At 49.8% G+C, this 22,777-nt stretch overlaps 1 protein-coding gene across 4 annotated transcripts in view; it reads right to left on the bottom strand.

The window, feature by feature from the left end:
* The window catches only part of ADGRB2 (adhesion G protein-coupled receptor B2), a 168,818-nt gene extending 154,689 nt beyond the window's left edge, over positions 1-14,129 (bottom strand). For 2 of the 4 annotated variants that reach the window (XM_077337460.1, XM_077337461.1), the window contains exon 1: positions 13,594-14,128. The gene's annotated coding sequence lies outside the window, so the exon portion shown is untranslated. Of the gene's footprint in view, positions 1-13,593 lie in introns of all 4 variants that reach the window. The other 2 variants (XM_077337463.1, XM_077337462.1) reach the window with 2 other exon arrangements.
* Between the last annotated feature and the right edge of the window lie 8,648 nt (positions 14,130-22,777).

Below are 22,777 nucleotides of genomic sequence, written 5' to 3'. Positions count from 1 at the left end.
GCATGATCCATCCCATTAAGGTCTATCCACACCGGCACTGCTTCACTGCGTTTCCTATTCAGAAGCTGCTGCCGTTTAGAATTGGCACGCTGCTCAGGCATTGACCACAGACGGGTCCACCGGCCGCCTATTAGTGGACTCCAGTTTAAGCGCTGTCTGATATTTCACGGAACCGAGCATGCCGCTGTGTCAGTATCAGCTGACCTTTGTAAAAATTTTGTTCTGTTCCTCGAGTCCCCGGCAGACAGGGAGCTGTCTCTGAACAGGGAGGAAGCACAAGCAGCGATGAGGGCTGATAGCCATTAAGGGCCCCATTCGACATGCTTGTGTTTTAAAACAGGGGTAGTCAACCTGTGGTCCTCCAGATGTCCATGGACTACAATTCCCATGAGCCCCTGCCAGCGTTTGCTCATGGGAATTGTAGTCCATGGACATCTGGAGGACCACAGGTTGACTACCCCTGTTTTAAAAGACCTGTTTTAAAAGACGCCTGTTTTAAAAGACCTTGGTGGCAATCCCCCAATCCCAAGCCAATTAATTCCGCCGGCTTTTGATGGACTGGTACAAAACAAAAGGGAGGGGGGAGAATCAAACCAAATCTTTGCTTTTGTCTCCAATACACTTGGGAACTGACAAAGGTAGCTTTGATTCTCAGCAGCTTATCCCCTGGAAGTCTTGTTATGGCCTTTAAGATACTGCTGGACTTGGATATTGCTCTTCTGCTACAGACCAACACGGCTACCTGCAATACTTTTTTCCTAGATGAAGTTCTCAACCCTTCCACTCTGCTGCACATGACCCTTTTCACACCTCTCCCTTGGGCCTTCTTTTTGAAAAGCACTGTAAACTTTCCCCATATGGCAAGCTCCTGTTTTTTCTTCTTACTTTTTTAACAGAAAGAAAAAAGACTGGATAAATCCACAGAGGAAGGGACTGTCATTGGTTATGATAACTTAACAGAACCTCCATGTCATGCAGCAGTGTAGCTCTGAAATCAGGTGCTTGGAAGAGAAGCCGGTGGTAGGTTATGACCTTGGCATCCTGCCTGCATGTTTCCAAAGTCCGATGGCCAGCCACCATTGGCAGTCCAGCATTGAACGAGACGGACCCTTGGCTGGACCATGCATAGGATTTTATGTGACCCTCCCATGAACAGGCTTCCTCGGGAGGTGGTGGGTTCTCCATTTTGGACATTTTTAAACAGAGGCTGGATAGCCATCTGATGGACAGGGGGTGGCAGGTTACAGTGGATGAGCAAGAGGGCTATAAGTATCTGCATAATGCAAAGGGTTGGACTAGGGTTGGACCCATGAGGTCCCTTCCAACTCTATGATTCTATGACCCTTCTCTTCCAATTCTTTCCTTTTCCATTTTGGTTGCCTTCCATCTCTTATCGTTCACTGCCTCTCTGTTTTTTATCTTCTCAATCTGGACTTTTATTTCCCAGATACCGGAGACCTCAAGAAAATCAACTGCTTTGCTCTGCAAGATCCACATCTCAGATAGAAACCGAGAAATGTTTTTTTTTTTAAAGAATCTGCTTGAAATCAACAGACCGATCTCAGGAGCTGGATTCCTGAGGGCCCCACCTGCACTTGATGCTGAGTTGGGTGACTGAAACTCCAGATATTAAGCTTGTAGACAGACCATGGCAAGGGAGGCTAAAGGAGAAGGGATGACCATATGCCTCACCCCTTGTGCCATTTTTCTGAGCCAAAACATTCCCTAGAGAGGCTACTTGGGTCATTATGGGCTTAATCTCTAGAGCAGGGGGAGTCAAACTGCAGCCCTCCAGATGTCCATGGACTACAATTCCCATGAGCCCCTGCCAGGTGCTCATGGTAATTGTAGTCCATGGACATCTGGAGGGTCACAGTTTGACTCCCCCTGCTCTAAAGGGTGATGGGGCTGCAGGCAGAGTAAGAAAGCTTATGGAGTAAGGTTATGGAGACCGAGGTACTACAATGTGTTGAGGAAGACAATTGTACCTCCCTACAATTCCTGTCCTCACCGAGGGGAAATCTGTTTCCAGAAACACTGGTGCTAATCAATTCACAGGAATACTAGATCTCAGCTACCTAAAATGTGATGGAAGAGACACAAATGGACAATTAACTTCATGAGGTGGGAAGGATGGGGATGAAGACGTTCTCAACCACTTGTTGTGAAGAGGCTCAAGGGGATCAAAAGGGTTTCCTTTTAGGTCAGAAAATAACATGAAGAGCTAGATTCAAGTCCAGTAGCAACTGTGGGACCAACAAGATCTTCGGGGTATGAAGTTTCTGTCATGCACCAAGACTACCCTCTTGTAGGAGACGAGACAACTGAGACATTCTTCATAGAAAGGAGTTCAGAGTTGTTTACTGTGTCAAAGAGCATACATCTGTAAACCATGACAGAAGGTCTATTGCTAAGGAGTAGCTGAACCAGTCTTAGGATATGTAAAGACTCCTCTTGCCCCCGCCAATGAATCACTTTCCCACCATTTGCTTGGTGAGCCAGTTTGGTGTTGAGAACCAGCTTGGTGTAGTGGTTAGGAGTGCAGATTTCTAATCTGTCAAGCCGAGTTTGATTCTGCGCTCCCCCACATGCAACCAGCTGGGTGACCTTGGGCTCGCCACAGCACTGATAAAGCTGTTCTGACCGAGCAGTAATATCAGGGCTCTGACAGCCTCACCTACCTCACAGGGGTCTGCTGTGGGGAGAGGAAAGGGAAGGCGACTGTAAGCCCCTTTGAGACTCCTTCAGGTAGAGAAAAGCGGCATATAAGAACCAACTCTTCTTCTTCTGTTCCCATGGCAGAATGGCTTTTATCTTCAAAGGACAGTCAAAACAAAGTGAAGACTACATTTTTACATCAACTGGCCAAAAGGCAGCCAGAACTACTCACTAGAGCAGGGGTAGTCAAACTGCGGCCCTCCAGATGTCCATGGACTACAATTCCCAGAAGCCCCTGCCAGCGAATGCTGGCAGGGGCTTCTGGGAATTGTAGTCCATAGACATCTGGAGGGCCGCAGTTTGACTACCCCTGCTCTATAGGGTGCAATCTGTCCCTGTGCTTTGCTAGAGATATAGGAGACGAGACAACTGAGACATTCTTCATAGAAAGGAGTTCAGAGTTGTTTACTGTGTCAAAGAGCATACATCTGTAAACCAGCGAACGCTGGCAGGGGCTCCTGGGAATTGTAGTCTATGGACATCTGGAGGGCCGCAGTTTGACTACCCCTGCACTAGAGGAATAACATGCAGAATCAGAGATAGCATTGTGAAGGACACTCTCTACTACACTCTCTGATAGATATACAAGGAGAAGAAGAGGAAGGAAAAAGAGAGTTGAGCCCCATGGCTTCTAGCACTTTGGTTTTCTCCTTACCTGGATCCATGGCATGTAGTTGTGACGCTTCCAAGAGTAAAAATTCCCTTCATCAGATATGAACACTCCTCCCTTGAAAATCTTGTTGGTCTCTACTGTCCAATGGGACTCGAATCTAGCGCATTTGGTTGTAAACCAGCACAGCTGTCCCCTGAAGATTATATGAGCATGTGTGGGCAGGCAGGCAACCCAAAATATTTACAGGTCAATGTAACCTATTAAAGAAATATCAGCAAGGTTGCACCAAAGGTTAAAGTTATTAAAATGACTGTAAATTGAGTCTTATCAAAATGGAATAACTGGACATGTTTCCATGGGAGATGACGGAAAAAAACAGGCCACCTGCTTGCTTGCACAGAGGCATGGATAAATAAATATATAAATAAAATTGGAGATGGCGAAGATGCAAAGATTCCCTTCTTGCAAATTCCCTTTGGTGCTTTCTTTGCAGCCTAGCACAATAAAGTGTATTAGATAGCCTAGCCAAATCCTGCCCACTGGATGGACATGGGCAGCATAACTTTGCATCCCATTTATTGTTGATTTATTTATATTCCGCTTTCTCCCCAGTGAAGGCACAAAGGAGCATACAACACCATTTTCTCCTCCTCCATTTTATCCCAATGACAACAACCCTGAGAGGTGGATTGAGCTAAGAGAGAATGACTAACCCAAGGTCATCTAGCAAGTTTCTGAGGCAGAACAGGGACTCGAATGTGGGTCTCACCTTGATCCTGGTCCCAGAACTACACCATGCTGGCCTTCTGAAGACAATTTCTTAATGGACTCCAGGACAAAGAGCAGTCTATCTGAGCCATGAGGACTTGGAATTTCAACACAAGAAGTTTACCTAACTGCTCTTAACCCAGATTTTTCCAGTTTTCCCTGAAGGTCCAAGTCAAGAGGCAACATTTATGCTTTAACACTTCTTTCTCCATGACATAATTAATTATCTCCTAGAAAGGAAAATTGGGCTTTGGAGGCCAATAGAAAGAAAGGAGCCTGCCTTGAGCCTTTTAATGGTTCGCTGCAATGCTAGATCTGGGGCAAAAGGAATTCAAGGATACAACAATCGGACTCTGCTCTCAAGCCACAATGTAGCTTCTCCACAGGAGGACGGACCATGACCAAATCCTGCATAGCTGCCACCAAGTGCTTGTGAATGCTCTTTCCCTTAACTGCATTTCCTTCTGCCACCACCAGGCCCTGTGGTTCAAGGCCCAAAAAGGCCCAACCTTCCCAGAGTTGCAATACCCTGGGATTTGTTTTAGCCACACCCCTTTCCTCTTCAGAAGAGTAAACTGTGATTTTTTTAGTATAAACAAAACCTTTTCTGTAATAAGAACCTAATGAGGCCACTGCATCCGGGTAGCATTGAACTGGAAATCACATGTTCCAACTGAGTAACGTTTTGCTCACAGAACCAAACTTCTTAGCCCCCTTGTTTTGTAGCTGCCTGCTGGGCTTCCCAAAATCTAGCCCCTGGGACTGGTGGCCATTTGCATAACTGGAAAGAACCTTCATATTAAGCGTTTGCAAGATTCAGGGAGGGGGAGACAGGGAGAGTACTATATGGCACATATTTAGTTTTTGTAATTAAAAGGGATTAAAATTAATCTTGTTTTGAGAATTCTGCAGTAACCTTTGAGGTAGCTGGCAGCAGATCTCAGGAATCATTGGTCTAGAAGCGTGATTTTCACTCTTGGGGGAAGAGGTCGGATTTGGTCCACTGGCAAGCCCCTGCCAGTGCAGAATTTGGGGGTCAGACCTTTGGGGGGAAGCCAAGGCTCAAAAGTAGAGCCTCTGCTTGACATGCAGAAGGTCCCAGGTTCAACCCTGGTGTCTCTAGCCAAAGGATCTCAAACAGCAGGGGCACCTTCCTGTGCCTGAGACCCTGGAGGGTCCCTGCAGCAGCAGGCATTGCTGAGCAATGCTGACCAGTGGTCAGACTTCACACAAGGCAGTTGCCTATGTTCATTTAATATGTTTATAAATCTGTTAGAAAGGCTTGGCATTCAGAAAGTTTCAGGTTCAGTCCTGGACATTTCCAGGTAACGGGTCTTGGGTAGCAAATTTTGGTAAAGATCTTCCTCGGCCTGCATTTCTGGCAAGCTGTTGACAGTCCAAGGGGTATTATTATTATTATTATTATTATTATTATTATTATTATTATTATTATTATTATTATTATTATTATTATTATTATTATTATTATATTTAAATTTATTACACTCCTTTCCACAAGGACTCAAGGTGGGTTACAATGTTAGATTTAAACCCCCACAAACCCCTTATAACAGGCATAAAAAATCCCTTAAATACAATATAAAAGCCTGCAAAAACAGAAGCCAGAAATGATGCTGCAGCAGAAAATACAAGCCCAACCTAACAATTAATTAATTAATTAATTTGTTTGTTTGTTTATTTATTTATTTTACCGCCCTCCTCGGAGGCTCAGGGCAATTTAAAATCCCCTCAAACACACACTAATAGGGAGAGGGTGAAGCAACCGAGGGTACAGATGTAACTCGCTACTGCCACTCATGTATTACTGAGTCATACGGACCCGTGCTCTAACCTGCATGAGGCTCTTTCATGTCTGTCCTAAGCACAAAGTCCAGAGGCACTTTCAAGACCAACCAAGTTTTATTCAAGGTAGAAGTTTTTGTGTGCAGGCACACTTCCTGAGACCAACACAGTTACACACCTGAATATGTCTGTCCTAAGATGTTGGAGACGAATGCTGCGAATACCATGGACAGCCAAAGTTACCAACAAGATAGTTTTAGAGAGGAGCAAACCAACCAGGTCATTAGAAGGCAAGATATTACGGCTAAAGCTGACTTACTTTGGACACACCATGCAATCAAACTTGGTAGAAAAATTATTAATGCTCGGCATGGTCAGCGGCAAAAGGAAACGTGGTTGCCAAAGGATCCACTGGCTCGACACGCTCAAAGCCGATACAGGGATGACCATGAACCAACTAAAAGAAGCAGTCAGGGGTGCATGGCGAAGACTTTCCTATAAAATCGCCGGGGGTCGGACACGACTGAACGGATAACACCTTCATCATCAAGATCCATTTGCTTATAGAGTGACAAAAAGAAATCAGAAAAAAATCCTTTAAGACCTTTTTGCAAAAGGATCTATCTTGCTGTTAAGAGAGGAGATGAATCTCTTCAGTTTGTAAACTGGATTCTGCTTGTGGGGGAGGGGGCAGGCTCAAGGCCCAGGTGTGGCTTCACCTACAATGCCCTGTGATGCCAATCCATCCTACGACACGGGCAGGACAGGTCACTGAAAGCAGGGGAGCAGCATTAAAAGCAGCCGCACATATTGGATTCAGAACAATGCTCCCTCCCCTCCGGGGCAGAAATCCACTCACCAGAGAGTCCTTATCAAACGCGACACTCCCTTCCCCCCTTCCTTCTTGCTCCATGACAGCTGTCACACTGGGAGGAATTACAAACTTGGGATGAAACTGTAGCTAAGCATCTCAGCATAACAACTGGATTTCCTGAATTATCTGGACAGCCAGCGGAGGGGAGGGGGATCCTGATTCACAGCAGGGGGCTGGATGCAGCTTGGTCTGTAATACAATGAAGAGGAGGGAGGGGGACTCATCTGTTTTGATGGAAGAGTGGATATTGGCAGGATCACGGGGAAGGGGTTGGGTAGGGACAGTCAATCCATTTAGCGCATGTAGCACGTGCTACGGGTCCTGCACTTCTAGGAAACCCACACTGTGTCTCCCCCCCCCATGGATCAGGATTGTAGCCTCTCTCCTCCCCACTTTTCCCTCTTTGACACTTGGAGTGATACCCATTTCTACGGGGGGGGGGGGGGGGGCTCTGCCCCTAGTCTGGCTGCTCCCACTGCAATTGAACTCTGCTAGGTCCCCACCAATCCTTAAACCCCTCCTGGGTAGGAGATAGAATGTGTCATATTTGAGATCTGGTGTGGCACAGTGGTTCAGTGTAGGACCAGTTCAAATCCCATTAAACCTGGGAAGACCCAGGTTCAAATCCCATTAAACACCACTAAGCCATGGAAGGGGAGGTGGTTTATGGGTAGAGCATCTACTTCACATGCAGGTGGTTGCTAAGTTCAGGATCAGGTAGTACCTAATGTGAAAGTTCTCTACAAGATACCAATGTAGGAGATACTATTAAAATTTCCAGACCAACTGTCCAGATACACAGAGAGGCACTTTGTGTGTCCTCAAATAAGGGTGTTGTGGCTTGGTAACAGAGCATCTGCTTAGCATGTACAATGGCCCGACACTCGGGTTGTGATTAAACTGCCTGCCGGCCAAGAACCCAATGACAGAACAGCGCCTGGCCTGCCTGGTAGTGCCTGAGGTCATTGGAGGGTACCATTCCCCAGGGCCCCCTGCCATGTCCGCACGATTCCTCTTCCCTGTCCCTCCCCGGAGACGCTGCAGGGATCGTGCAGAGAGCAGAACCCTGGTGAGGAAAGTGTTAAGCAATGACCTACAAAGTCAGGGGGTGGGGAGTGGGGTGGGGGTAAGGGGTCATCCAAGCAACTGATTTCTGGGGGCTGCCTTCAGGAGCCTTGCCCAGCCAGTCAAGATGTGCCATCACAGCCAGCTGAGACCAGAGTTAAATAAAATCCGTCAACATATATATATTCAACTCCAGTTCCCGGCCTTCCTTCTTCACTGGAAAGCTCCCCATAGAACTGTATGGCAAAAGGATTTTGTAGCCCAAGCTGTCCTTAGACACACCCCCACCCCCCGAAACACATATTAAACGCTTCTCTTGGATTAATTGACACAATCCAGATTATAATATATATCTAGCAAAGCACAGGGACAGATTGCACCCTATAGAGCAGGGGTAGTCAAACTGCGGCCCTCCAGATGTCTATGGACTACAATTCCCAGAAGCCCCTGCCAGCGAATGCTGGCAGGGGGCTTCTGGGAATTGTAGTCCATGGACATCTGGAGGGCCGCAATTTGACTACCCCTGCGAGTAAACTTCTCCCAACAGCAGCCTTTCAAGCCTTTGAAAGCTGGTCCATTCTGAATCCAGGGCTGCTGGAGGTATCTTTGCAACAGGCAATCTGCACATGCTCAGAGCACTCTTATTTCACACAATCACACACCAAGGCTAATGAACTCAGGCTCAAGTCACGATACCAAGGGACTCGAGAAACGGAGCCAAGAGTAGAGACAGAGAAAAGGGACACCTCCATGAGCTTTTGTGAGTATAGCCAACAGAACCAGAAAAGGTTCTTAGGTGGACGGTCACGGCCAGAGGTCACAGTTCTAAAGAAGATTAAAATAAATAGCCCCAGAGTCAATGGGCAATTTGTCGGGGCGGGGAGACCTATTCCAATAGTAAATGCTTATTATACAACAGTACTAGTCCTGTTATTAATGCATTGATTTGGGTCCAGAGGCAGCTCATGGTAAAAATTAAGGCCAGCAAGACCTTTAAAACAGCTTAATCAGTAGCATACGGCAGTCAATAATAAAAGATCTCAACAGCAGAACAAAGTTTGAGTCCAGGGGTACCCTTAAGACCAACGAAGTTTTATTCAATGCAAGAGTTTTCTTATGTATGCACACTGCCTCAGACGTCAACTGATCACGTCAGAGCTTAAAAGAAGTGGCTATGCATGGGAAGGGGGTGAAGATGCCCACTTTAAAGGCACACAATCGACAAGTTGTCAAAATCCCAGTTAGAGTTGTTTGGTGCCCAGCAAATGGATTCCGGAAGGGGGATCCGCAGACCCTCGTGGATCAGAAGAGCACCCATGGATGACTCATACCGGCGGCAAGTAAATCTTTCAGTGCCCTGGTCCCAAACCAGTTGGTGCACTTATTTGTGTCAAATGAAACGCAGAGAAGATTCCAGAGGTCTGCACATATGTTACCAACCCACACTTGAAAACAAACAAACAACAAAAAACAAACCCTAGTTTATTTCCCCACAGATACCTGGGTCAATCATTTCAAAGAGATTTGAAAGACATTTGAAAGAAAAATAATAAATTTTCTTCTAGTTCCAAGCAGCTGCCCCATCGGATCCCCTACTCAGGGGTGGCCAAATTGTGGCTCTCCAGAAGTCCATGGACTACAATTACCAAGAGCCCCTGCCAGCAGGCAGGGGCTCATGGTAATTGTAGTCCATGGACTTCTGGAGAGCCACAGTTTGGCCATCCCTGCTTAATTAGGATTGGTATGCCACAGTGATTAGGATGTCGGACGGACACTGGAGGTTTGAATCACCCACTCAGCTGTGGAAACCCACCAGGTAACCAAGATCTCAGCCTGAGATATCCTCACAAGGCTGTTGTAAGGACTGAGTGTGGGGGGGAAACAACATGAAAAGCCAACATGTGTCCCCCCATAAGGGAGAAAACCAGGATATAAATATAAACAAACAAACAGGTAAGCAATTTTCCTGGTTGCAGACAAACAGCTAGTTTCACATGGCTCAGCCAAGAGTAGAGACAGGGACATCTCCACGAGCTTTTGTGGCCACAGCCAACAGAACTAGAAAAAGTTCTTAGGTGTACGGTTGTGTCACTGTCAAACAAGATCATCAAGATAATTCATACCACAGTTTTTAACGGTAGGGCATTGTGCAGAACGTTAATTCACACGATCATCATAAATCCGAAGCCATACGCAACAATGTTTAAAATTAGTACCTGCAATAACGTCTCGCACTGTGACACCATCAACTGGCCTACCTCGTTCCCCAAACACCAAACTGAAGTCGTCCCCCCTAAACATGATCACTCTAAATATGTTTTATTGGCGCTTAAGAAAATATGCGCAGACTCTGGCTGCAACACATCCATCATCTTAGATTTTAGGCATTAATGATGCTTGGCATTTCTACACAGCTCCTGGACATGATAAATAAACCTCAGCAAAACTTCCGGTGCCCCCGTCAGATACGACACCATTGTCTTTATACAGGAGTGACTTCTCTAAGGCCTCTTAGTAAGACACAGCCTGTGGTGAGATTGAGACAAATGGGGAACAGGGGAGGGACTTGGCCATTAAATTCCACAACGCCGTATTAATCCGCTTACTACATTGGCTGAAATCTGTCTAGGATTAGGCTGCCGCTTGTGAAATAAAGAACCCAAGGATCCAAGCAGCTCCTCAGAACACCTCTGAATTGAAACCACCCTTTTCTGTCTCCCGAAATCCCAGCGAGATCCATATGCAGGAAGCAACTGCGCGGGGGACCGCAGCAGAATGTTAACCAACTGAGCAAACTGGCCGGGAGGTGGGGAGGGGGGTGGAAAATGGATGCATACCAGTGACTCATCCCCATACCTCTCCACCAGCATCTAAATGCACATTTTCACTCTCTTCTGCTTACAGGCAGAGATGCTCCTCTCCCCCACATACACACACACACCGTTTCTTGGCTTCCCCCATCTTTCCAAACAGGAGTAGATCAGGTTGTTCCCAGTGGATGGTTCTGGCCGTCAGGAAATACTGGCTGGATGCACAGTTAATCTTCCAAAGCAGAGGGTTTGGGGCACTTTTCATTAAAGCCTAATTAAAATAATTAAAAGACACGCACGCACACTCCTGCCCATAAAAGGTTCTCTCTCATCCTTGTTAGCTGGGAGCCGGTATGCACAGAAAGGACCTTCCCAAGGGCTTGGGGGGTGTTGCTCAGGCTCTCACTGTGATGGATCTCCATGGGCAGAAGGCCAATGGTTGCAAAGAAACTCCCCAGGGAGAGACCGTGCTGCGTGCCTTTAAGAGATGACACCAATCCGAATGCACAGCATCAGGAGGGCAAAAGGGGGGCTTCCCCCCAAGTCCAAGGCCCTTGGCAGGATGGCTATCCCAGGCCTTTCTTATCCATTTAGGGATGCCAGCCTCCAGGTGGGACCTGGGGATCCCCTGGAACTACAGTTCAGACTACAGAGATCAGTTCCCTTGGGGGCTTTGGAGAGTGGGCTGTACAGCATGGTACCCCAGCCTTCCCCAGGCTCCATCCCAAATCTCCAACAGTTTCCCAACCTGGATCTGACAACCTTACCAACCACCCCTTGCCAGTGGCCTGGGAAAAACTGGTGACCCTATCTCCACTGCTGGTGTACCAGGTTGATCCCGACAGTGGCCGGCCCATCAGCCTGCCTTGCAGTGACTCCCACCAACCACTGGAGGGTGTTGTAGGGCCAAGCCTGGCTGCCTCTGAGTCAGGACCCTTGGGGCCCGTGGCCTGACCCCAGAGGTTCCCTGGATGGCAGTGGGAACCCTGAACATTTGTGTGTTTTGAAGGACTAGATTTGTTTTGTGGGCACCCAAAGGGTGGGGAGATAACAGACTTGGCGCAGATAGCCCCAACCACTATCTGTGCAACTGCATAAATCATGAGCACAGAGGTCAAGGGGACATAGATTCTACGTATCAGAGATAAGAGTGTTTTTCCTCTTGGCTTCTGCACTCAGCAACTGCAGCTCAGTTCATGCACAAGCCTCCCTCTAAAGCGCCGGCATGGTAAGACTCCATGCAGGCAAGCGAGAATCTGCCAGGAAATGACCCCACAACTTTTTCTCTAGCATCCCTTGGGGTTCCCCCACCCTTTCTTCTTCTTCCTTTTGTAGGGTCCTAACCCGCTGGCTTTGGCAACAAGAAAGCTCAGCCATCAGTCAGCCTTCTCACATCTCTTCCCCACTCCCGAAAGCACAGCGCTCGTCCGTTCAGACATTCCGCTGCCCCGGAGAAAAGCAACGCCTCCTTGCACGTGTGAACACCAACCCCGGGCACCGCGGCGCACTCCCGAGCCCAAGGTGTCGTTTCTCCCTTCGCCTGTAGCGGGAGCAAGAGAGCACCTCCGCACAGAATAAGCCACATTGTGTTATTTTATTGGGGGGGGGGGAGACTGTTGTTGAAGCTCAATTCCCAATTATAGTTTCCTTCTCTAGACCCCCCCCCGTCCCTCTACCGTGGCCCCTTCTCCTCCGAAGTCGCAGCCTTGCACACTCCGGCTCCTTGGCGGGGGCGGGGGCGCGCCTGGGGGGGGGGAGGACGGGAACGACACACACTCATTCCTCCAGCTCGTTCCTACACACACACACACCCCTCCACACCCCGGGAAATCTTGCGGCTCGCCAAGCGAAAGCCAGCCAAACTCCGCCGAACTGCCTCCGTGCCGTGGCACCTGCAACTCCGCCGGCGACGAGTCGCTTTTCGGTGGGAGCACGGGCATTTGGTGACTGTCGGTGACTGCCGGCAGCTGCCTCCCCCCTCCAGCCACACACCTCTCGCCCGCCCGCCCCCTCCCCGAAATATTGCTCCAGTCGCGCACAATCCAGCGAGCGCAGAGCACCCGGGGAAGGCGCACGGCCGCAGCGCAAAAGGCCGGCAGACCGGGGGGAATCTCTCTCTCCCCCGCTCCCCCCCCTCTGTTTTTGCATCCCTAAATCCACACGCGCCGAAAGCCGCCTCAAAGCCGCTCGTTAAACCTCGCCGACCCAAAGCCCGCGGGCAGGCGGGGGCGACGGCCGGGGGGAGGGGGTGTGTGGCGGCGGCTCTCCGGCGCCCCCGCGCCCCCAACTGCAGCAGAGGGACGCGGGAGGATGAAGAAGCGGAAGACCCCCTGCGCCTCTCGCCCGTCGAACGCCACAAGACACAAGTGTGTGTGTGTGCGTGTGTGTGTGTGTCGGGGGGGGGGTCTTCTCCGGCCGCCTCGCGCCAACGGCTGCCGCTCGGGAGAGCAGCCGCGGGAAACTTCGCCGCCCGCGCGCTTGGAAATGCATCCGGGAGGGGCTGTAAAACGGATGCCCCCCCTCCAAAAGCAGGCTCCAACTTGATCGCTTGACAAATACCCCCCCCCCTTTGCAGCGCACTCTTGGCACGGCCAAGCAGACGGCCCGGACGCCGGCCCCGATCCTCCGCGGCCCTTCGGCCACCCTCCCGGCGACTTGGGCTCAGCCGTTTGCCAAGCGCAGGAGGAGGAGGAGGACCGGCACGAGTCGGACAGGGGCCGAAAGGATGCTGAATTAGGGAGGGGGGGGGGCGCGAAGCCAGCCCGCCGCCCACGTCCCTGCCTCCGAACCGCGGCAACTTTCCTCGGGAGGCGGCTGAAGAAAACACGGCGGGCGGGCGGGCGGGGGGTTGGTGGGGGTGGCATTCCGTGCCGGGGCCAACTCCCGGCCGTCCCCCTCCTCGGGCAGGTGGTTGTGGGGGGGGGGGGGAGGTTGTGCCTTACCTGATCTTTGTTCAGCAGGACTTGAAGCTATTCCCAGGCGAGGCGGCCAGCGAGCCCAAGTTTGCCATCCCTTGGGGGGCGCGGGAGGGGGGCACTCAAACGGGCGGGGGGCAATAATATGTCCTGATTCGGGGCCGGGGAAGAAGCTCCTCTTGAAGTTGCGGCGACGAGGCCGGTCCCCGCTTGGTAAAAGAGAAAGGGGGGGGGGGTTCTTAAAAAAAAAAGTCCTCCCCCAAATCGAAGGCGGCGGCGGCGGCGGCAAAGGGCGCCCGCCCGCTCCCTGGCACTACCGCACCCGCGTCTCCCCGGCCCAGAGCTCTTGCTGCGGTGGCGGCAGACGACGGAGCCCAGGCGAGCGAGCGCGGCAGCCGGCTGGCATCCTCCTCCCGGGCCCGGGGCTGCCTCTGGCCGCCGCCGCCGCTCGGGGCTGGCCCGCCTCGCCTCCTCCTCCTCCTCCTCCCCGCAGACTCCGCGCAGGGCTGGGCTGCCGCGGCTTCGGCTCCTGCAGGGCTCGCGCCGGAGTGTGTGTGACGCCAGGAGCGGCGGCGGCGGCGAGCATGGCGAAGAGTTTGCGCGGAGGAGCCACGCGGGGGGGAGGGGGGAGAGGGGGGAGGGAGGAGAAGGGCCGCCCGGCCTTTAAGGGAGCCCGGGGCAGAGGCGAGTGGGGGAGGGGCGGGGGAGCGCTCGCCCCGGCGTGCTGCAAAGGGACCTCGCGTTCCGACGTGATAGGGGACCGACGCACGTGTCTTTGGGAACTCGGGGCCGCGGCGAGCGGATCCAAGCCTCGCCGCCGAGCGCCCGCTTAGGGACCGGCGGCCGCGTGCTTGCGTGACTGACTGACTGCTTGCTTGCTGCGCCGCTCGACACGCGTGTTCACAAAGACACCGGTGCGTGGCATTCGCACGTTGTTTTAAACCTGCTCCCTCCCCCTTCAGGGATCGGGAAGAAGTAGAATCGTGGGGAGGAGGTTGCCTTTCGAAGCTTACGTGCCGAGACGTTTAGTCGTCTGGTGAACGTGTGGATCGTCCCCCCCACCCCCCTTCAGGCCTCCAACTAACCTCCCCGCTTGCGGATCGCTTTTTTCCGGAGAGGACCTAGCTGCCCCCTGTGTGAATCGGGCCGTTGCTGAGGAAAAGCGGGAGGAAGCCGGGAGGTTGTGGGAACCCATCAAGGCCCGGGTTGAGAGGAAAGTACGCAGCCCTCGCCAGAGAGAGTATTCCGGCGGTCCTGGCCAGGAACTAGAGCAGAACGATCCCGAAGGTTTTCAGCTTTCTCTCGCTTTGTTGTACTTCGTTTTTCCATTGCAAGCCCTTCCCTGACTACCTTGTATTGCGACTCACTTCAGATAAGGCTGAGAAACCAATCCCAACCCCTCTTCATTTCCTGGCTGTCCAGAGAACCCTCTAACAATAGCCACTACGGACTCCTGTAGGGGACAAGCCTGGGATCGCCAACTTCCAGGCAGGACCTGGAGTTCTCCTGGATTGCCAGGCAATCTCCAGGCTAGAGAGATCAGACCTCCTGTAGAAGAGGACAGCTCCGGTGGGCAGAATCCATGGCACCCCATCTTTGCTGGATTCTCACCTCTCCCCAAACTCCCTTTTCTCCAGGCCTTGTTCCCAGATCTCCAGAAATGCCCCAATCTGGAGTTGGCAACCCTAGAAAAAGTTCTGGAGACCTGACTTGGGCCAGCCACCCACACTCAGCCCAGTCAAACTCACAGGATCGTTGTGAAGACAAAATGGAGAGGAGAACGCTCTAGAAACTACCTTGGGCCCTCCTCGGGGATAAACGCAGCATATAAATAAAGCGCATGAATACATAAATACCCTCTATGTAGAACTATCAAAGCCTCTCAGCAAGGCCCATCCCTAATTGAATGCGCTCCTGTGATTTCATGGAATGTTCGCGGCCATCACAGTGGTTGATGTGGAAGGGGAAGATTTATTATTTATTTTTGCATTTATATACTGCTGCACTCCATTTAGACTCGAGGCGGTTTACAATAAGATGCAGTTAGCCAGTGTGATGTAGTACTTAGACCATCATATCAGGATCAGGATGGTTCAGGTTTTCATCCCCTCTCTGCCATGAAAGCTTGCTGGGTGACCTTGGACTGGGCATAACTTCAGCCTATCCTACCTCACAGGGTTATTGTGCCGATAATATAAAGGAGAGGAAGACAGTGGAAGCAACTTGGGGTCCACACTGCTGTGAAAGGTGGGGTATAATTCAAGTAAATACATTGGAGGATCAGCTTGGATCAAGAAAACTCCCTCCCTTGGGACAGGCGGGGTCTCAGGGTAGATGGTGGAGAGGGAGCCAATGGGCAGCATATCCGGGCAAGCCTGGGGACTTTTGGCCTAGGGGTCAGGTTAGAGGTCAGTTTTGCATACCCATCTGGGATAAGCAGACAAATTTTGGACAGCATTTACCTATTTGGTTTGGATGATAGGGTAGGCTAATTCTTAATCCACGGTGTTATTGACTGTGACAGCTAAACTGGGCCTCCATGTTCACAAGCAGTATACCTCTGAACAGCAGACACTGGGATCTGAAGGTAGATGTTCAGTGTCCTTCATGCCCTGCTTCATGTGCTCCACAGAAGATGCAGCTGGCCGACTTACTTGGCAACAAGAACGCTGGGCAAGATGGACCTTGGTCCAATTCCATAGGGCTTTTCTTGTGTGCATTGCTGCCCTCTACTGGATCGCTTTAGAACCGCTTGTCAACCTGCCACCGGCCTTACACTGTTTTGAAACTTTTAAAAATCAATTTGGTGTGTGTGTGTGGGGGGGAACTTTTCCTCTTTATTGATGAAGGGGGGGAATCATCATTAGTAGAGCTGCCATCTCTTGGTTAAGTGTACGCTACCAATAATGGCGAATTAGTGTCTATCTGGTAATAAACAGGGAGAAGGAGACTGTAATTAAAAGCAATTACTGGAGAAAGACTGGGGCACAATAATACAGCTATATCATCATAAATGCAATTAATAAGTGTACAATATAGGGACTACCCAGGGATTAATATATGTAAATGTTGCAGCTGCATTAGCTAGGAAATGTCCCATAATAATTTTGCACAGATAAGTGAGCCTTGTGTCCAGCAAGGCTCACAATTAACGTATTTGCATTTCTTATCACCTGACAAGGTATTTAACCATCAAGGGGGAAAGCAAGACCAACATTTAATCTCTCATTTGCTGAAAGTGTTGCAAAATGACTAGATTTTCTGGCATCAAACCATCATAGAATCATAGAATCACATAGTTGGAAGGTACCTCCTGGGTCATCTAGTCCAACCCCCTACACTATGCAGAACACTCACAACCCTATCGCTCATCCACTGTAACCTGCCACGCAATTGAGCCTTCACAGAATCAGCCTCTCTGTCAGATGGCTATCCAGCCTCTGTTTAAACATTTCCAAAGACGGAGAACCCACCACTCACTACCACTGAGAAACCGCTCTGTCAGGAACTTCCTCCTGATGTTTAAATGGAATTTCTGTTGAATTAATTTCACCCCATTGGTTCTGGTCTGTCCCTCTGGGGCAAGAGAGAACAATTCTACTCCATCCTCCATGTGGCAGCCTTTTAAATACTTGAAGATGGTTATCAGATCCCCTCTCAGTTGTCTCCTCTCCAGGCAGTAGGCAGGGGTGTCACAACCTACCCCAAATCCAGAGCTATTTCCCAGACATGCATCCACGTAGCTCCGTATCTATTAAAATAACAGTGTCCCGGTGCAAATTTCTTTCCCATCCCCTCCCTCTTATGAAGCAGAGGTGCTGAATGGGTTGAAAAATCATGCCGCTGCTTCATTTCGACCCAATAGAGATCTGACTCAGGTCTGCTGTTTGCAGTCTCCGTGTGTAAATGCCGCCAAGTTCTAGCCAACGTAGGGTGACCCCCGCAGGGTTTTCAGGGCTAGCCGGGAGTGGTTTGCCATTGCCTGCCTCTACAATGTCTTCCCTGGAGGTCTCTCATCCAAGTCCCAACCCTCTCATGGGGCTGGGTTGCACTGTACCATTTCCCAAACTGGAGAGCCAGTTTGGTGCAGTGGTTAGGAGTGTGGACTTCTAATCTGGCATGCTGGGTTCGATTCTGCACTCCCCCACATGCAGCCAGCTGGATGACCTTGGGTTCGCCACACCACTGATAAAGCTGTTCTGAGTGAGCAGTAATATCGGGGCTCTCTCAGCCTCACCCACCTCACAGGGTGTCTGTTGTGGGTAGAGGAAGGGGAAGGCGATTGTAAGCTGCTTTGAGCCTCCTTCGGGTAGAGAAAAGTGGCATATAAGAACCAACTCTTCTTCTTCATCATCATCTGGCTGTTTACAGTAGCAGTTCTTTAGCAATGCGATTCCATTTGGAGCTGGTGGTAGAAAGTGCCATCCCCAGCTGACTTGTGGAGAGCCCGCAGGGTTTTCAGGGCAAGAAACAAATAGACTTGGTTTTCCATTGCTTGTCTCTGCACAGCGACTCTTAACTTCTTTGGTGGTCTCCCATCCAAGCACAGGGCTGTCAGTGCTTAGCTTCAAAGCTCAGAAGGACATACTTCTGCCTGGGACTACATTGCAAATGCATTTAAACTTTAACATTTCAATCGTCCCAGATAAGTTGGTTTCCCCTTAAGAAGCTTCGGGCAGCTCACAACATTCATAACCCAAACAGTGCAATCGTAAACAGCGTTATACCTTCCGAAACCCATTGGAGTCAATGGGCTCAGGAAGGTGGAGCCCTCCTTTGGATTGCACTGGAAAGGTCCCAGTGTTTCCTCTAACCCTGGAAGCCCGATTCAGCAGCATGTCAGAGCTGTGCAGGGTCTTGCGCTGTCCATCACCCATTTTAAGACCACAGTAGTTCTGGCCTGTTCCGCTCAGCAGGGGCTGTGGGGGGGGGGGAGAATTGCTCCCATATTACAGTATTAGCAACCTGATGTCCCTCGGCTAACGTGAGGCGGAGGGGGGGGGGGTTAGTGGGGTTACTTAGTGCTCACCTGTTGCCTAACATTGATAACGTTGACATTGTGGATTGGTTTTAATTATGGGTTTTATTGCAATTTTTACCTTGTAAACCGCCATGAGCCTAAGGGAATGGCAGTATAAAAGTTTAATAAACAAACAAACAAACAAACAAATAAATAAAATAAAGCAATCGAAGCATTGCTAAGAACAGCAGTATCACCCCTTCCCCGTGGAGGCCATGGCACTACAGGGCTCGATGCTCTTTTGAAAGTCTGCTGTCCCTTTAACAACTGCGCAGCGCACCTTTCGGCTCCTCCAGTGGTGCAAAAAGGTGACACCAAGTTGCAGATGACCTAGGGCAACTCCCAGAGGGTTTTAAAGGCAAGAGATGCTCAGAGGCGGTTTGCCGTTGCCTGCCTCTGTGTAGCAACCCTGTTGGTGGTCCCCTTTCCAGGTACTAACCTTGCTTGGCTTTGAGATCAGAAGAGATTGGGCTTGGCTGAACCATGATGAATTACACCTGCCCAATTTCCTGCTTCCACAGGTGTGTTACAGGGAACAGAACTCTTTCTGCCTTTGCATTCCGTCAGCCTTGGCTGTTCTCTGGTGTCAGAACAGTGGGCCTCAAAGCAAAATGCCCTATAAACTCTTGGTGCTAATAAAATTAACATTTCTGAACCGATCTTCGTTTCACTCAAGAAGCAACTAGGATGGACAATGCTAAAAGAACCCCCATCCCCCCCAAGGCTATGCTCCCCAGGGATCTTCTGGATTTACTTTCAAGTAGACCTGCTTAGGATAGGCATTTTCGGCATTCAGGGGATTTGCAATTGAGGACCTGCCCCCTAGTGGCCGTTGGTGGAATAGCCTTCCCCATTGGAAAATTCAATCTTCCCGAAGTGGTCATTATCTCTAATGTTAGATTGAATTTGCCCAAGCGACCGAGGCCTAACCTCTCGCATGTCCTCTCTCAAGCGAGGCTTTCTGCCGCCCATAAAGAAATTAAAAGTTCCCAGCAGTGCATTACGAACCAATTAATACAAATTTCCACACTGTCGCAGATCAAATTTAACTGTGGCCGCACTAAAAGGTTATAATTAGAATGGCAGCCACGACTGGGGAGGTTATGAGACCCCGCCGTTGTGGGGAGGGGGGTAAATTAGGCTTGTCCTTTAGGTCCGGAGCAGCTCGCAACAAAATAGTTGCATGTTTCTTTGACAACCTTGCAAAGCCATGCGGGAGATTATCAGAGATTGCATCCCCACATTATTGCATGTAGTGCCCTGAGCGTGCCAAGAAGGCAGAGGAGACAAGAGGCTTCCAAAGCATCTCCTAAGAACATTAGAGGAGCCGTGCTAGATCAGACCAGGCCCAGAACTCTCTTCACACACTGGCTGGCCAATTGCCTATAGGAAATCCATGGGCGGAATGACTGACAGGGTTGTGCTGCTCATGTTCCCCAGCAACCCAGATGGAGAGGCATACTGTTTCTGGTTTTGGAGGGGGTAGATATCAGTCCTGATTAAGAGCCATTGGTGATCCTGTCTTCCATGAATCTATCCGCTTGGTCATGTGCAGCAGTGAAAGTTCCCAGAAAACAGGCAAACTCAGGCAAAAGATTCTGGAGTTTTATTTTGAGAACAGGAACATGCAGGAAGACAGTCAAATTGCGGCCCTCCAGATGTCCATGGGCTGCGATTCCCATGAGCCCCTGGCAGCTGGCAGGGGCTCATGGGAATTGTAGTCCATGGACATCTGGAGGGTCGTAGTTTGACTACCCCTGTTCTAGAGAGAGGAATCCCCCCACACACACATACCACACACAACACACCTTCTTCAACAGAATATGCAAGTCATATAGTTCATATAAGAAAGGGTTATCTTCAGAGAGAAAAAGGCAGATCACAACTCACACCTAAGAATGAGAACACTTTGGGCTGGAGAACATGGGGAGGGGGAGATCACACATCATATTCCAGCAGAGAGGCTCATGGGGCTTTGGTCAAGCTGGCCTGAAGGGATCTTGAAAGGGAACCAAAGAACTACCTGATACTACTTCCTTTTCGGAATCTTCCTGTGGCAGTGAGTCCCGCAGTTTAACTATGTGCTGCTTGAAGAGAGATGGACTAGACGGGGTAGTCAACCTGCGGTCCTCCAGTTGTTCATGGACTACAATTCCCATGAGCCCATGCCAACAAATGCTGGCAGGGGCTAATGGGAATTGTAGTCCATGAACAACTGGAGGACCGCATGTTGACTACCCCTGGACTAGAGGACCCCAGAGATCCCTTCCAATTCTATGATTCTTTGAATTACTTTCTTTTGTCTTTCTGCAATGACCCACCCTTCAGCTTCAGGGGGTGGCCCTGGGGTCCAGATTATGAGAGGAGAAAAGTGTTTCCCCACCCACGATCTCCATATTGTGTAGAATTTTATAGAATTTTATCATGTCTCCCATTACTTGAGCCATTGCAATGCAGTGGTTAAGAGTGGCAGCTTCTAATCTGGCAAGCTGGCATGCAGCCAGCTGGGTGACCTTGGGCCAGTCACAGTCCTGTTAGAGCTGTTCTTACAGAGCAGTTCTGTCATAGCTCTCTCAGCCCCATCTATCTCACAGGGTGTCTGTTGTGAGGACAGGAAGGGAAGGTTGGTAAGCCGCGCTGCGACTCCTTCGGGTGGTGAAAAGTGGGGTATAAAAACCAACTCTTCTTCTAAACTAAACAACTTGAACCATTTTGACAAATCCTGATAGGGCAGATGCATTTGCGGCTTGTTCAGTCTTCCTCCTTTCATGCTCCGCAATAAGGAGTCCCAGGATTCCACACAAGCATGTTATTTTTATTTATTTATCTTTACATTTTTAGCCTGCCTGTCCCTGAGAGCTCAGGGTGGGTTACAATAAGTAAAAACACATTCCAACAGTTGGGAACATTTACAAATAAAATCTAAACACTAAATTACTTATAAAAATGTCACATTATAAACTATACGTATGTACATAACTATAACATAACTTAGCCAGTTTTGCATCCTGGAAGGGGCAATATCTGAAGTTAGAGTTGATTGGGTGGAAATCCGGTCAGGAATCAGGCAGGGAGGCCAGCTGAAATCAGATGCATCCCAGGCCTCAATCACAAGCCTGGAGGAACAATTCCATTTCACAGGCCTTGCAGAACTGGTTGATTTCCGGCAGGGCCCTGCTCTCTTCAGGCAAAGTAGTTCACCAGGCCAGGGATGAAAAAAACCCTGGCCCTGGTCGATGCCAGTTCAATTTCTTTGGTGCCAGAGATCCTGAGCAGACCCTTATCACTGGATCTAAGAGCTCTTTGGGAGACGTAATGGGAGAGGCGTAATGTAGACGTAATGGTCTCAAACTGTTTAGGGCAGGGGTAGTCAACCTGTGGCCCTCCAGATGTTCACGGACTACAATTCCCATGAGCCCCATGCACAGAGGCTCATGGGAATTGTGGTCCATGAACATCTGGAGGGCCACAGGTTGACTACCCCTGGTTTAGGGCTTTAAAGGTTATACCTAAAACCTTGCACCTGATTCAGTCTTCAGTCTGGAGCCAGTGCAGCTGGGAGAGCACAGGTCTTGTCTTCCTCAAGGAGATCAGAAATGTCACAGGAACTTCCCTAAAAGGCAGCTGGCCAAGCGCCAAGCCTTTCTATTGCACTGAGAGGTTGGATATTTTCTAGAGCACATTCTTCGTTGATATTGGGGAACAGAAATAGGCAGCAGACTGGGATAGCGCTCTGCCTAAAATGAGTTGGTGCCGTAGAGCAGGGGTAGTCAACCTGTGGTCCTCCAGATGTTTATGGACCACAATTCCCATGAGCCCCTGCCGTAGAGTATCAGTCACAATCTTCTACAACGCACCATGACCCCCAAGCCAATGTGCAGGCATTTCTGGGCAGAGAAGGTTATGCAGAAACAGGCCTATAAGCTTAGAACTTATGCCTAGCACCAGAGGCTTCAAAGTCAACCTTAACACTAAAGGACCATGGGGATTATGTGCAGCCAAAGTTCAACAGCCTCTGTATCCAGGAAATATTACGTAGGAGCCGGGAACTGGGAAACAGCCTACTTCTACTCCTCAGTTCTTTCAATGGCTACAACCCATCCCCTCATGCAATTTTAGCAGATAGGTCTATTTTTCCCCCTGCCCAGGCTCTTCATAAAACTTTGTGAAGAAAGGAAAGGGGGAAGCCCA

This window comes from Paroedura picta, chromosome 5 (genome assembly GCF_049243985.1).
Source record: "Paroedura picta isolate Pp20150507F chromosome 5, Ppicta_v3.0, whole genome shotgun sequence".
NCBI lineage: Eukaryota > Metazoa > Chordata > Lepidosauria > Squamata > Gekkonidae > Paroedura > Paroedura picta.
This window is presented reverse-complemented; position numbering and strand designations above follow the sequence as displayed.